Source organism: Bufo bufo, chromosome 8, assembly GCF_905171765.1.
Source record: "Bufo bufo chromosome 8, aBufBuf1.1, whole genome shotgun sequence".
NCBI classification, from domain to species: domain Eukaryota; kingdom Metazoa; phylum Chordata; class Amphibia; order Anura; family Bufonidae; genus Bufo; species Bufo bufo.
In genome coordinates this window covers 205,690,859-205,703,821 of record NC_053396.1, presented here as the reverse complement: position 1 = coordinate 205,703,821, position 12,963 = coordinate 205,690,859, and positions in this window count along the sequence as shown.

The window sequence follows — 12,963 nt, the reverse complement described above, 5'->3', positions numbered from 1 at the left end:
GTCAGTGTTCAGTCTCTCAGCCACGCGTGGATATTAACCCCTGTGGGGGTACATTGATCTGGAACACCAGAGTGTATCTAAAATGCCCTAATTTAGGGCTGCTTTAACAAATGGCGCCCAACGTGGGGCCCCAAGGTGAAGGTAGCATCGACAGCCGACACACAAGAGGCCCCAGGACTTGACGAACGGCAGAGAGGAGATGGCCGGCTTTCATAGAACGGTAAGAATACTCTTACCTGCCTTTCTGCCATTTAGTTCGTCACTTCATGTTGGCTTAGTCTGCTGTGAGGTGGTACCCATGTAAGTATAGTAGTCGGCTGTAATGCCGAAAGCCTGGGGTCCATAGAACCATAGTCTGAAATTATAGATCACTCTGGTGTGTATATGTGTGTGTCTGTGATATATGCGAGGAGTGAGTTGAGCACAGACGGTAAAACCACAGACAAAGGGAGGGGACAGTAACCTCCTGGTTTGGAAGGGGGCGCTGTAGCGCTGAGGTGTGGGACAAAGGAACTCCGGCTGACCTGACCAGGGAGACTGTAGTTCCACATGACTCATTGATCAGGGGAAGACTGCGGAGACTACCTAACCTGACCCTAGGAAGATGGTAGTTCCACATGACTTATTGATCAAGGGGAAGACTGTGGAGACTACCTGACCTGACCCCCAGGAAGATGCGACGGAGCCCGGCCTGACCCCTGGTTTTGGGGAAGACGTGTGGGGAGTCCCGGCTGACTAGTCAGACGTGATAGTCAGATTTGAGCAAACCAGTGGGGAGGGTGAATCCTTTGTCTGCGGAGGAAAGGGTTAAAGGTGCTGATCACTCCTCTGTTTTGTGTGTGTGTCAGTTTGTAATACTGTTGTTAAGATGGGTCAGTCCCAGTATTATAAAGAGGGAGATTATAAGATGTGATATGGAGAATTGAAAGTTAAAATGTGACAAAGAATGTTAGAGAAAGTGTGGCCCCAGACAGAAGGTCGCCCGGCTGGCAACGGGGATGAAAATCTGTAAGAAACTGAAGTTAGAGCTTACAGACTGAGGGCATCAGAACTCCGGTGATGTTGAAGGGGGAGTTTTAACGAGTAAGAAAACAGAGCAGTGTCAGGGAAAGCTGAATGATTATTAGGTGCAGCAACTGGAGGGACAAAAAGACAGTCAGGAACTGTGAAATAGAGAAATTCATTCCCCCCCCCCCTTCACACAGAAACATTCCTGAGATAAGAGGAGCAGGAAAATGGGGGGAGGGAAAAATGGGGGCAGAGAATCGTTCAGAGTAAGTGATGTTATATGTGTAATATTATTATTATAGAAGACAAAGAATTGTTCAATAATCTTCTTTCTTCTTTCCCAAGCAGTGCACTGTGGGAATCCAGCTTTTAACAAAATGACTGTATGATTATAACATGTATATTGTCTTACAACGACAGACCATCCGCAATTCTGGGTGTGGTGTGGCTATCTGTTTCCAGGAAAGCTGTGTTTGTCTGTGCTGCAAGTTATGGGATGAAACAATGTGGGTTGGAAGACATGAATGATTCAGTGGAATGTGAATGGGTGTGGCTTTGAATTGTAATTGAGGCGAATATGTGTGAAGACTGATTATGAGCTGTTAATGAAAATGTATATGAATGCGTATAGAGTACGGTATTTGTTTTTTAAATAATATGCGCATTGAGGATTTTATTTTATTTTTTCTTGGAAGTTTTGGGGTTTTTATTGGTGCCAACAGCATTGATCAAGCTGTACATTTTTTTATATCGAAGTCAATGAAAAGTTTTTATGGGCCCTCTGTGTGTTCATGTCTGTATTGTCAGATCTGTTTGTTTCAATATTTGAAGTTACGTGTTACATGTTAAGTGTTGTGCTAAACATCAGAGCTCTGTTCTGATGGATAGCTGCCACATTACTGACAGACAAAAGGGGGACCACAGCGTCCAACTGAAAGGGGTGGACTTAGATGACTCAGAGCGGAGGGAGGAGGATAGGGGTGGACGTTACAGACAACGACAGCCCTTGTGCCCATCCCCTAGTCATAAGACACTCCCATGGAAGATGAGAAGTCCTGTTTTGTTTTCCAGTCTATTAATTCCGCGATAGGGAAAGTTGGATACTTCTGTAAGCCAAAATGCAGAGTAACATCAAGCGGCATTGGGTGGTTCAGTGGTGCCAACCAGAGGTAGTGTTCCTTTGGCATTGCTTCAGCCCTGATGCCAAACGCCTCATTGAAGTGAGGAAAAAGTAAGTCTGCCACCCTGTGATGGGCCTGCAGAGTCTGTGGGACCCAGATCCCAGAAGAGAGAGTGTTATGCTGTGTGTGGTACTCCTCGTCCACACCACACGAGAGGATTGTATTCTATGTTGACCATGCCCGGATCACTGTCCGTCCCCACAGACACCCATGTTTTGTTGTCATAAGGAGAACACAAAGACAGGTAAGGGGAGGGGGGGAGTTAGATCAAGATTAGGAAACAGGAAATCCAGTATCGGCTCTACTTTTAAACATTTTAAGCAGATTCAGTCTGGCCCAATGATATCCCTTACTCTGGGTGATAAAGAAGTAGTCCCTTTTTGATTGATACTGGAGCAGCCAAGACAGTTGTGCACAGCAAACATGGCCTCCCCTGATTTACTCTCCAAGGACACCAGTCTTTGGGTAGAAGTGGATGGGAAATTAGTACGTTCCCTTTTCAACAGAAACCATCCATATTAGATTTGCCTCTAACCAAGATGCGCTTGCCCGTTTGCTGGTCAGGGACCTGAACTGTGGCCCCTGACCACATGACTTTACCCCTGCTCACTCCACTGTGATTGATTTGTCCTTTAGTCCCTACCGCCTCACAGATGAGGTGGTAGATGTTTTTTATGCCTAGAACTGGCAATTTTGTGTTCCCCACAATGTACTATCAGATTATTACATTTAGATTGTATTGTTATGAAGTGAGTGGCCATGACTCAGCTGTCCTCACCCAACTGCTTGGCCAGCAGTAACGCCCCGTAGCATATTATTCAGCCAGACTTGATCCCGTGGCCAGAGGTGCCCCTTTCTGCATCAGAGCTGTAGTAGTTGTATTAGCTATGTTTGATGAAAGCTCTGAGATAGTTCTGAACCACAAAGTGATGGTGATATTACATCTATCCTGATGAACGTACAATCCAAATGATTGTTTTGTTGCCCGTTATTTGAGAATGCAGTGTTCCATTTTGTTGCCTGACAATGTTGCTCTCCAAAGGTGTAATACTTTGGACCCAGCCACCCTGTTGCCTCTGGACCAAGGGGGGAGGGAAGAGTTAGGGCACCGCACTTTAAACTTTTCTTCCAGATTCAAAGGAAGAGGCTCCTGACTGTTTGCAGATGATGTCGCAAGAGGTAGTGGGATTTGGTAAATCAGCCATTAGGTAATCTAGATCATGTGCTCTTTGTGGATGGATCGAGGTATGGCCAGGATGGCAGGTACTACACAGGTTGGGCAGTGGTGATTAAACGTGAACTACCACACCTGTCTGCTCAAGAAGGGGAGCTAAAAGACTCTGAAGATGGCTTGCAGATATGCAGATGGAAAAACAGCCAACATTTACACTGATTCCAGGTGTGCTTTTGGGATAGCCCATGACTATGGGCCCATATGGAAAGCCAGAGACTCCTTGATCGCTTCAGGTAAACCCATCGAAAACGGGGAAGCAGTGAGGTCTCTGATGGAAGCCCTCTTGTCACTAACATGAGAGGTGATGATAGCAACGAAAGGCCACTGTAAACAGATGCAGAGGAGGCAAAGCGGAAAGCCACGGCAGATTAGGCGGCAAAAATGGCTGCAAATTACCTAAGCAGACCCCTGTCTTAAGTGGCCACAGTTCAGGTCCCTGAAATAACTCCTCCTGTCTCCCGAAAGTTCTTAAGACCTTACAGAACCAGATGGGGAAGGAGGAAAGGGACTGGTGGATGGAAAAGGGGGGACTACAAATAAGAAGGGAAACTTTGCCTTCCCAGGTCCCTCTACTCCACGATGGCACAGGCAACCCATGGAGTGATGCACCAGACAAAAACTGCTATGTGTGATTTAGTACGTAGCATATGGTACGCCCCAGGGTTCAGCACTGTAACAGTCAGACATACTCAAGGATAAACGGTTGTGCCCACAACAACGTGGGCAAGGTGGTTAAGGTACCCAAGAAACACGTCTTGCTTTTTGTATCTGTTTCAACGTTTACAGACTACCTTCAACTACACAAGGTGGGCATGTATGAGTATGTATTGATATGTGACTTGTTTTCAGGATGGCCAAAACCGTACCCAAAGAAGTAAAAAAAAAAGATTATGGCCGAAGTTGTGTGCAGGTATGGGGTACCTTAGATCATTGAAAGTGACACACGTGTTCACTTCACAGGTGAAGTGATGCAGGAGATGATGGAGGTTTTGGGTGTAGGACAGGCCTTACATGCTTCGTACCATCCACAAAGCAGCAGTAGAGTAGGGAAAAGGAACTGAACGGGACACTAAGTTAAAGATTCAAAAGCCTTAGAGTGCCTGTTGGTAGCCCTCTTTTAGTAAGGTATACGCCTAACCGTGAGACAGGCCTTTGTCCCTATAAGGTCCTTTTTGGGTCAGGCCCTAGGATAGGATTTTATTTCCCACAGCAGCTCCAGATGCAACATGGTTGTCTGACAGATTATGTGATCAGTTTGTACAAGCATTTGACTAAAGTACATTTTCAAGTTTTTGCTTCACTTCCAGGATTTGATAAAGTACCAGGAACCCACTTGTGTCTGGAGATTGGGTGGTAGAAAAAGACACATTAGAAAAGTCCTAAAACCCTGGTTTGATGGTCCATTCCGAGTGTTGTTGACCACAAGCACAGTGAAGCTCAAAGAAAGCATAATTGGATTGATTTCAAGGAAGTGTTGAGACTGGTTTTCCCTTGTGTGACTGTTGATCATGACTCAAAAGAATATGAAAAATTGTATGAAAACATCGATCCAGAAAATCAGAAGCACTGATAACCTCCAGTCCCCCCCATATAATGTCAACGCCGGTTAGGGAAAGATCATCTGACTTCCCCGTGCTCAAATCCAGTGTCACGGGAGGTTGTTCGCTAGGAATGACTTGTCGTGGAAGCTGGTGAAAAGGAGGCGGAGCATTGGGACAGATGGTTAGGTTTAGGGTGAGAATGAAATTCAAGGGGAAACTGTTAAAGATGTGTGAATTTTATTCTATATTTTGTATATCTAGGACTGTAATGAGTTAAACTTTTTCTTCTCCAAGTGCCTCCCACCCCTCTCTTTGTTTCAAGACTGTAGAAGAGAGGGGGGGGGGCAAAAGTGCTGCGGGCAGTGTCTGATTTCTCATCTTTTTGCAGGTGTCCCATAGAGTGTGGTGGAGATGCGTAAGCCAATCATATGGCTTGATGATATATATTATTCACTGCCTATAGAGAAGCACCTCTTTGAAGTGTCACATATGACGTATGCAGTATTATTGTTAGAATAGAAGCCATTACAAAATGGCGATGGTAACGAGATGTTTACATTAGTTCACATTCCAAAGTGGTATTCACTGCGCAGATGCCAGGGTGTTATCTCCTCTCTCTTATCTCTTCTTCCTTTTTGACCAATGAAACAATGTTTAAGCCTCAGTGAGGACTGCCCTCTTCTGAAGATGTATAATACGGCTTACCTGATTTAAATAAAGTTAGAGAATGCTTTGACCAACTTCTGTGTCAGTGTTCAGTCTCTCAGCCACGCGTGGATATTAACCCCTGGGGGGGTACATTGATCTGGAACACCAGAGTGTATCTAAAATGCCCTAATTTAGGGCTGCTTTAACATTCCATAATGATATACATCAAATGGCAATGATATGGTGAACACTCACAGTTGAAGGTATGGTACACCCTACTCAGACAGCATTCCTGTCGTCCCACTGCAGATGGCCTGATGCGTGAAGCATCAAAATTTGATGTATCGGAATGGACATCAGTGACGTATATCATGTCACTGTCCACAGACGGCGACTGACTGTGGACCGTCTTTAGAAGAATTCTGTAACTGTGGTATAGTTGTATTTATGCTACTTTGAAATTAATGAGCCACATCTAGGGATTACATGACCCTATGATTGCCTGGTTAATATGCTCTCCATTAAGTGGGGTTTGAATTACCAACTATATCACTCCCCACTATACGACGTATATATGATATTATGTGCCTCCTGCATCCTTAATATGCGACTTGGAACATGTAAGCGGGGTGATCTGGGCACCGGAAATTACGCTTTGGAACGCTATGCATTCCATAGCCCGGAACTTGCCTTCTGGGCACCGGAAATTATACTTTGAAACGCTTTTGTGTTCCACGACCCGGAAGAGACGTCAATGCCGGAAGCCCCGCTGTCCACCAATGGTATCCGTGGCGCTAATTGGTAGCGCTTTAAATATGGAAGGGACATACCAGTAGACCGCTTACCTGGGAGCGCTGTAGTATGTAAGTTAAACCGATTATGCACACTGAATGGACTGATATTTATCTGCTGATTTATATTTGGTGATCCTTTTCTCGATCATAGTGTGGGCCTTATCAAGGCCATCTGCAGCGGGACGACAGGAATGCTGTCTGAGTAGGGTGTACCATACCTTCAACTGTGAGTGTTCACCATATCATTGCCATTTGATGTATATCATGACTTAAGGAGGTAAGATCATTCCAGACCTCTTCCACCAACAACTCCTCCCATCCCCCAGTAAACACACAGAATCCAAATTCTTGGTGGAAAAGGCCATAGCAGCCGTTTATTAAACAATAATATTATCCAACGTCATTTAATGCATACATTAATATATAAAGGTAAACATATCAATACAATGTAACAACATTCACTTTGCGGAAGGATCCTAGAAGGCAACCCAAGCAAGCTGCGATCTTTACTCCACACATCTTTCCTTTACCCTCGGCCGCACTCCCCGACCCAAGGGCACCAAATCCTCCAGAATCCATATCTTCCTCTACCCCAGTAGGCCTTTTAGCCCAACAGGAGCCCCCCAGCTTTCAGCTTACCAAACCACATAAGATGCACGTTCCAACGTGTCATGCACCTATAAAAACATAGTATTGCCTTCCAGGACCCCCGTTAACCTGCCTATCTGCTATGACATGAAATTGCCCCATAAAATTAAAAAAAAACAGGGAGAGTGGGTGGACAACTCGCAAAGCGCAACGGACACTGGTGCCGTTCCCGCCTCCACCCCAGAATATAACAGCGCGCGCAAATACAAAAACCGCCCCCAAACCCTCCCCTGAAACACTACACCCCTCCCCTACAATTTAACCCTATCCTGGCCTAGAAACTTCCCCCTTCCAGTCAATTCTCGCTGCGCTACGTCTGCGCCTCGCTCCACTGTCATACTGACTTAAGGAGGCAAGATCATTCCAGACCTCTTCCACCAACAACTCCTCCCATCCCCCAGTAAACACACAGAATCCAAATTCTTGGTGGAAAAGGCCATAGCAGCCGTTTATTAAACAACAATATTATCCAACGTCATTTAATGCATACATTAATATAAAAAGGTAAACATATCAATACAATGTAACAACATTCACTTTGCGGAAGGATCCTAGAAGGCAACGCAAGCAAGCTGCGATCTTTACTCCACACATGTTTCCTTTACCCTCGGCCGCACTCTCCGACCCAAGGGCACCAAATCCTCCAGAATCCATATCTTCCTCTACCCCTGTAGGCCTTTTAGTCCAACAGGAGCCCCCCAGCTTTCAGCTTACCAAACCACATAAGATGCACGTTCCAACGTGTCATGCACCTATAAAAACATAGTATTGCCTTCCAGGACCCCTGTTAACCTGCCATAGACGCACATAGGAGACACCTCACCTATGGGCGTCCCGCCACACCCTGAATGCTGTCTCCAAACCCTCCTGAAGCCCCAGCGCCCACAAATCGGTACCAATCTCATTGAGATAAACCCCATCCGCCCTGAGGAATTGAGGCGAAGCAACCTCCAACTCCCTGTGACGTATCACAAAACCACCTTGCCGTCGTACAAAGCGCCCCACCTCCTTGTTCAACTTAGCCCGTGCCTTGTTAATGCGATCCACCGACCTCGCAAAACGCCACGAGCTCCTTGCCACCACGTCCGACCACACAACCAGCAAATCCAGAAACTCCTCCGTCAAACGCAACAAATCCAGCTTAATATCTCGTATAACATCCCTCGAGCGGCGAACACCTAAATCATTCCCACCCACATGAAAAACCACAATGTCCGGACACCTATCCAAAGCCGCATAAGCATGAAATTCAGGTAACACACGCCCCCACAACATACCCCGCACACCAATCCACCGGACCCGCAAGTCATCCGGCTGGAAACCTAACTGTCGTCCATTTCTCCTCACATCAGCTCTTAACGCTCCCCAATACACATAAGAACATGAAGGCAGTCCTGCAAACAAACAAATTAAATTAGAACCCAAACATGCAGTTTAACAATTAAAACAGATAGCACCCCCAACACACACCACCGTTACAACATGTGAGGACGAACATAAGAACGAAAACACGCTGACTCCCACCTGCCAATTCGCATAATGGCCTCATCACCAAGACCCCATCTGGCAGCCTCAGTCGCCGCACCAATGCGAAACGAATGAGACGCAAACTCACTCGCCGTATAACCAGCCGCTGTCAAACATTTCCTGAAAACCGCCACAAACTGGTAACGAGACAATGCTGAACCATCCATATGAATCAATAACGAACCCCCTGTACACTGCTGCAGTGCCAGAAATTCCTCTAAACACCGCACCGGGCACACCACCGACCCCACCAGAGGCCGCAACAGAATGCACACCCCTTTTCCCACCTGATCCGTTTTCGACCTCCGCAGCTTACACCGCAATCCGTCTTCACCTACGCACACGTCATCCCGCAGCAAACCCCCACCACTCACACGACTGCCAGCCACCAGCTCTGAAACCCGAAAGGCCCCAAAGAAAGCCAAAGAAAAAGCCGCCCGAAACACACACACCTCATACCAAGACGAGCACACAATCTCCGCCCGGTCCCACAACACCTGCAACACCTGAAAAGAAACCGGACGACGAGCATCTTTCCTAACCACACTACGCCGATACCCTTTCAATGCCTGCCGCACCAGAAAACTTCTGGACACATCCGCCAAACCGCGCAGCCTCAACCAAAAAGCAACCGCCGTCACCCTTTTTGCCGCAACAGAGAAGGACAAACCCGCACTAAACGGCATACCCACAAAGTACACTAGCAACAAATGAAAATCCTCAACCCCTTCGCACCCCCCCACCTGCTCTATTAAACGTTCCCACTGAGACCACACAGATGAATAAGCCGACCACGTACCGCTACTCACGGACCGCTGAATCAGATCTAACGAGACCCCAAGGCCACACTTCAGAGCCACTGAGGACACAGCAAACCCGTCATGTCCGCACCCGGCACTAGGCTGCGAAAATGATCCCACTGGAAACGAGAAAGAGCATCAGCTATGCAATTATCGACACCTGGAACATGCACCGCCACAAAACAAGCATTCAACCTCAAACCGTTCAGAACCAGGTGTCGAAGCAACCGCACCACTGGTGGGGAATTAGCCGACTGACTATTCACCGCCTGAACCACCCCCAAAAACGCACCCGTTTATTCCTCAACAACTCACCCCATAACTCAGTCGCCAAAACTATAGGGAACAACTCCAGCAACGCCAAATTCCCAAGCAACCCGGCCATCCTCCATTCTCTCGGCCAAGTACCCGCACTCCAATGCCCCTGACAAAAGGCACCATAACCACATGAACCTGACGTATCCGTAGACAATTCCAAATCCACATTAGAAATGGGTGCCTCCATCCAAACGGAACGACCGTTAAATTCACTCAAAAAACTCTCCCACACTTCCAGATCTGCACGCACCTCACCCCCTAACCGCACAAAATGAAAAGGCGCCTTCACCCCCGCCGTGGCCATGGACAAGCGCTTACAAAAAACCCGCCCCATGGGCAAAATCCTACAGGCAAAGTTCAATTTACCCAAAACAGACTGCACCCGTCTAAGCTGCACTTTTCTTGCCTTCCGCAAAAACCCCACTTCGCTACACAAATCAACCACCTTATCTAAGGGCAACCTGCATTCCATAGCAACACTATCAATCACAATCCGCAAAAACTTCACCGTCGTCGATGGCCCTTCTGTTTTCTCCCGACCCAAAGGTACCCCAAAACTCGCGGCCACCCGCTCCATAGTATGCAACAGAACCGAACACACCCTTGACCCAGCCGGGCCTAAAAAAAGAAAGTCATCAAGGTAATGCAGCACCGAACTCCATCCTGCCTCCCGCTTCACCACCCATTCCAAAAAAGAACTAAACGTTTCGAACAACGAACACGAAATCGCACACCCCATGGGTAAACAACAATCCACAAAAAACTGCCCCTCCCATTTAAAACCAAGCAAACGAAAACTATCCGGATGAATTGGTAACAAGCGAAACGCAGCCTCGATATCTGTCTTAGCCAACAATGTCCCTTGCCCAAAACGCCACACCCACCGAACTGCCTCATCAAATGACGTATATGACACGGAACACAACTCATCATCTATACCGTCATTTACGGAACCCCCAGCCGGGTAAGACAAGTTGTGAATAAGCCGAAACTTGTTAGGTTCCTTCTTAGGGACCAACCCCAACGGAGAAACCCACAAGTCCCGTAAAGGACACTCCCTAAAGGGGCCCACTACTCTCCCCGCTGCCACCTCCTTCGCAATCTTGTCAGACACCACTTCTGGCCGCTGCAATGCTGATGACAGATTTCGCACTGCAACGCTCGGACCCACTGCGGCACACGGGATCCTAAAACCATCCCGAAAACCAGCCAATAACACAGCCGCCGCCTCCCTATTTGGATAAATCTCTAGAAACGGCGCCATCACGTCCACCCTCAACGGGGTCACCCCTCTTCTGCGTAACCTCCAGTCCCCTCCCCCTACCGCGCTTGAAACACCGCGCGAAACTATGAGCTCCGCCGCAACCGGAACACTCATGTTTGAAACGGCAATCGGAAAGATACTTGCAGTAACCTTCGTTAAACTGCCAGCAACATCCCCTTTTGTTACTTCCGGCTGCATCCGTTGCCGAGGAAGCCCCGGCCGCCCCACGAAAGGGCTGGCCAACTCCTTTCGGAGCAGTCATCAACCGCATCCACAGACCAATGTCCTTATGGTCCCACCGAATACTAGGCCTGACCGCTTTCCTCTGGCGAAACTGCTCATCGTACCTGAGCCACGCCACCCCGCCATACGTCCGATACACCTCCCCTATGGCGTCCATATAACAAAAAAGAGGGGAACAGTGTTCAGGCGCCTTCTCACCCACCACACTAGCAAGAATAGCAAAAGCCTGAAGCCAATTTAAAAAAGTATGCGGAATCAACCTGTACCTCCTCTTCTCCTCCTCCTCCTTTTTACTCTCATCTGGCTTCACCCTATCCAAATGAAACTTGTCTAACGGAAGCAACGAGAATATCTCGACATACTCGTCCTTCCAAATCTTCTCCCTGACCTCACTCTTCAAATGAGCCCCCAACGGCCCCTCAAAGCACACGTATACCTCCCCTTTTGCCGCGTCCGCCAACCTGACCTCCTCCCCGGCCGTCCCTCTACCACCTCCGCTCCCGGCGACTTCAACCGCCGCCGACCCATCCACAACAGCAGGAGAGCCGCCACCACCAGCCGCGCTCAAACACACCCCATCCCAGACCGCAGGCGCAGCAGCCCATACTGCGTCCGGAGACAACACGGCCCCAGATTTCCAACGCGCCAATAAAGTCCACATACCCGCCAACACTTCCGCTAACCCCTCCTCTCCCGACAGTACATCCACGCCCCCCCAACAGGAACCTGGCCCGACTTTCTCTCACCTGGCCGTCCCTGGGGTATCCTCCCAGCAGCCGCCGACCTCACCGTTGCTCCTCTCAGCGTCGACCCAGCCGATGACCTGGACGTTGAAGGACATGCGCCGTCAGCATCATCCATCCGACCCTCGATCTCCCACGCTTCCTGGCTGACTTCTCCTTCTTCTAACGATTGGTCGCCACAAAACCCCCGCCAGGAACCACTGGACGTGGCTGCACGGTCGACAATTCCCTGCATACCGGCCAACACCAGGTGGCCCCCATCGCCGATCATCTCCTGCTTCAGGGTCAACCAACCCCAGCTCCACGGCCTGTCCACCGCGAGCCGCAACCTGATCCCCCATACTACAGACATCAACCAGCTGCACTGGGGGCGGAGCCACATCCAGATCCCCAGCCAGCGCATTACTCAGCAGACCTCTGCCTGGCCCATGAGACTGACCAGCAGGTGGCGACATCTCATCACACTCTCGCCGACGCTGCGTCCCAGAAGACTGCCTCCGGCCTGCAGACCCGGACCGTGATGCAACCCGCCTCAATCTGGACCCTCCGCTCGCAGCCCGGCCACCACCAGAGGTAAGTGAGGCCGCATCCACCTGTCCTCCCTCATCGCCACTCCCGCCGGACACCTGCTCAGACCGCTGTGCCGACCGCTGTCTCCTGGAAGAACTGCAGGCCGCCGGGCCCCCACCGCCAGTCAGTGAGGCCGCCTCAACCCCTCTGCCCCCTTCGCCAAACGCCTGTGTCACTACCAGAGCTTTGGGACGTTCTCACAGCTCTGTTTCTCCCCCCCTGTGATGATGTCACTACTAGAGCTTGGAGGAGTTCTCACTGCTCTGTTTCTCCGCCCCTGTGATGAAGTCTTTACTTTCTGTTTCCTTCCTCCCAGCTGTTCCTCCTGCGGTTGATTTCCCTGCCTTTAAATCACCCCTCCTCCTATTGTAGGGCGTGGATTATATTTCTCATTTCAGTTGTAGCTCTTGCTTGAGTATCTTCACTTGTAGCTATCAGTTCACT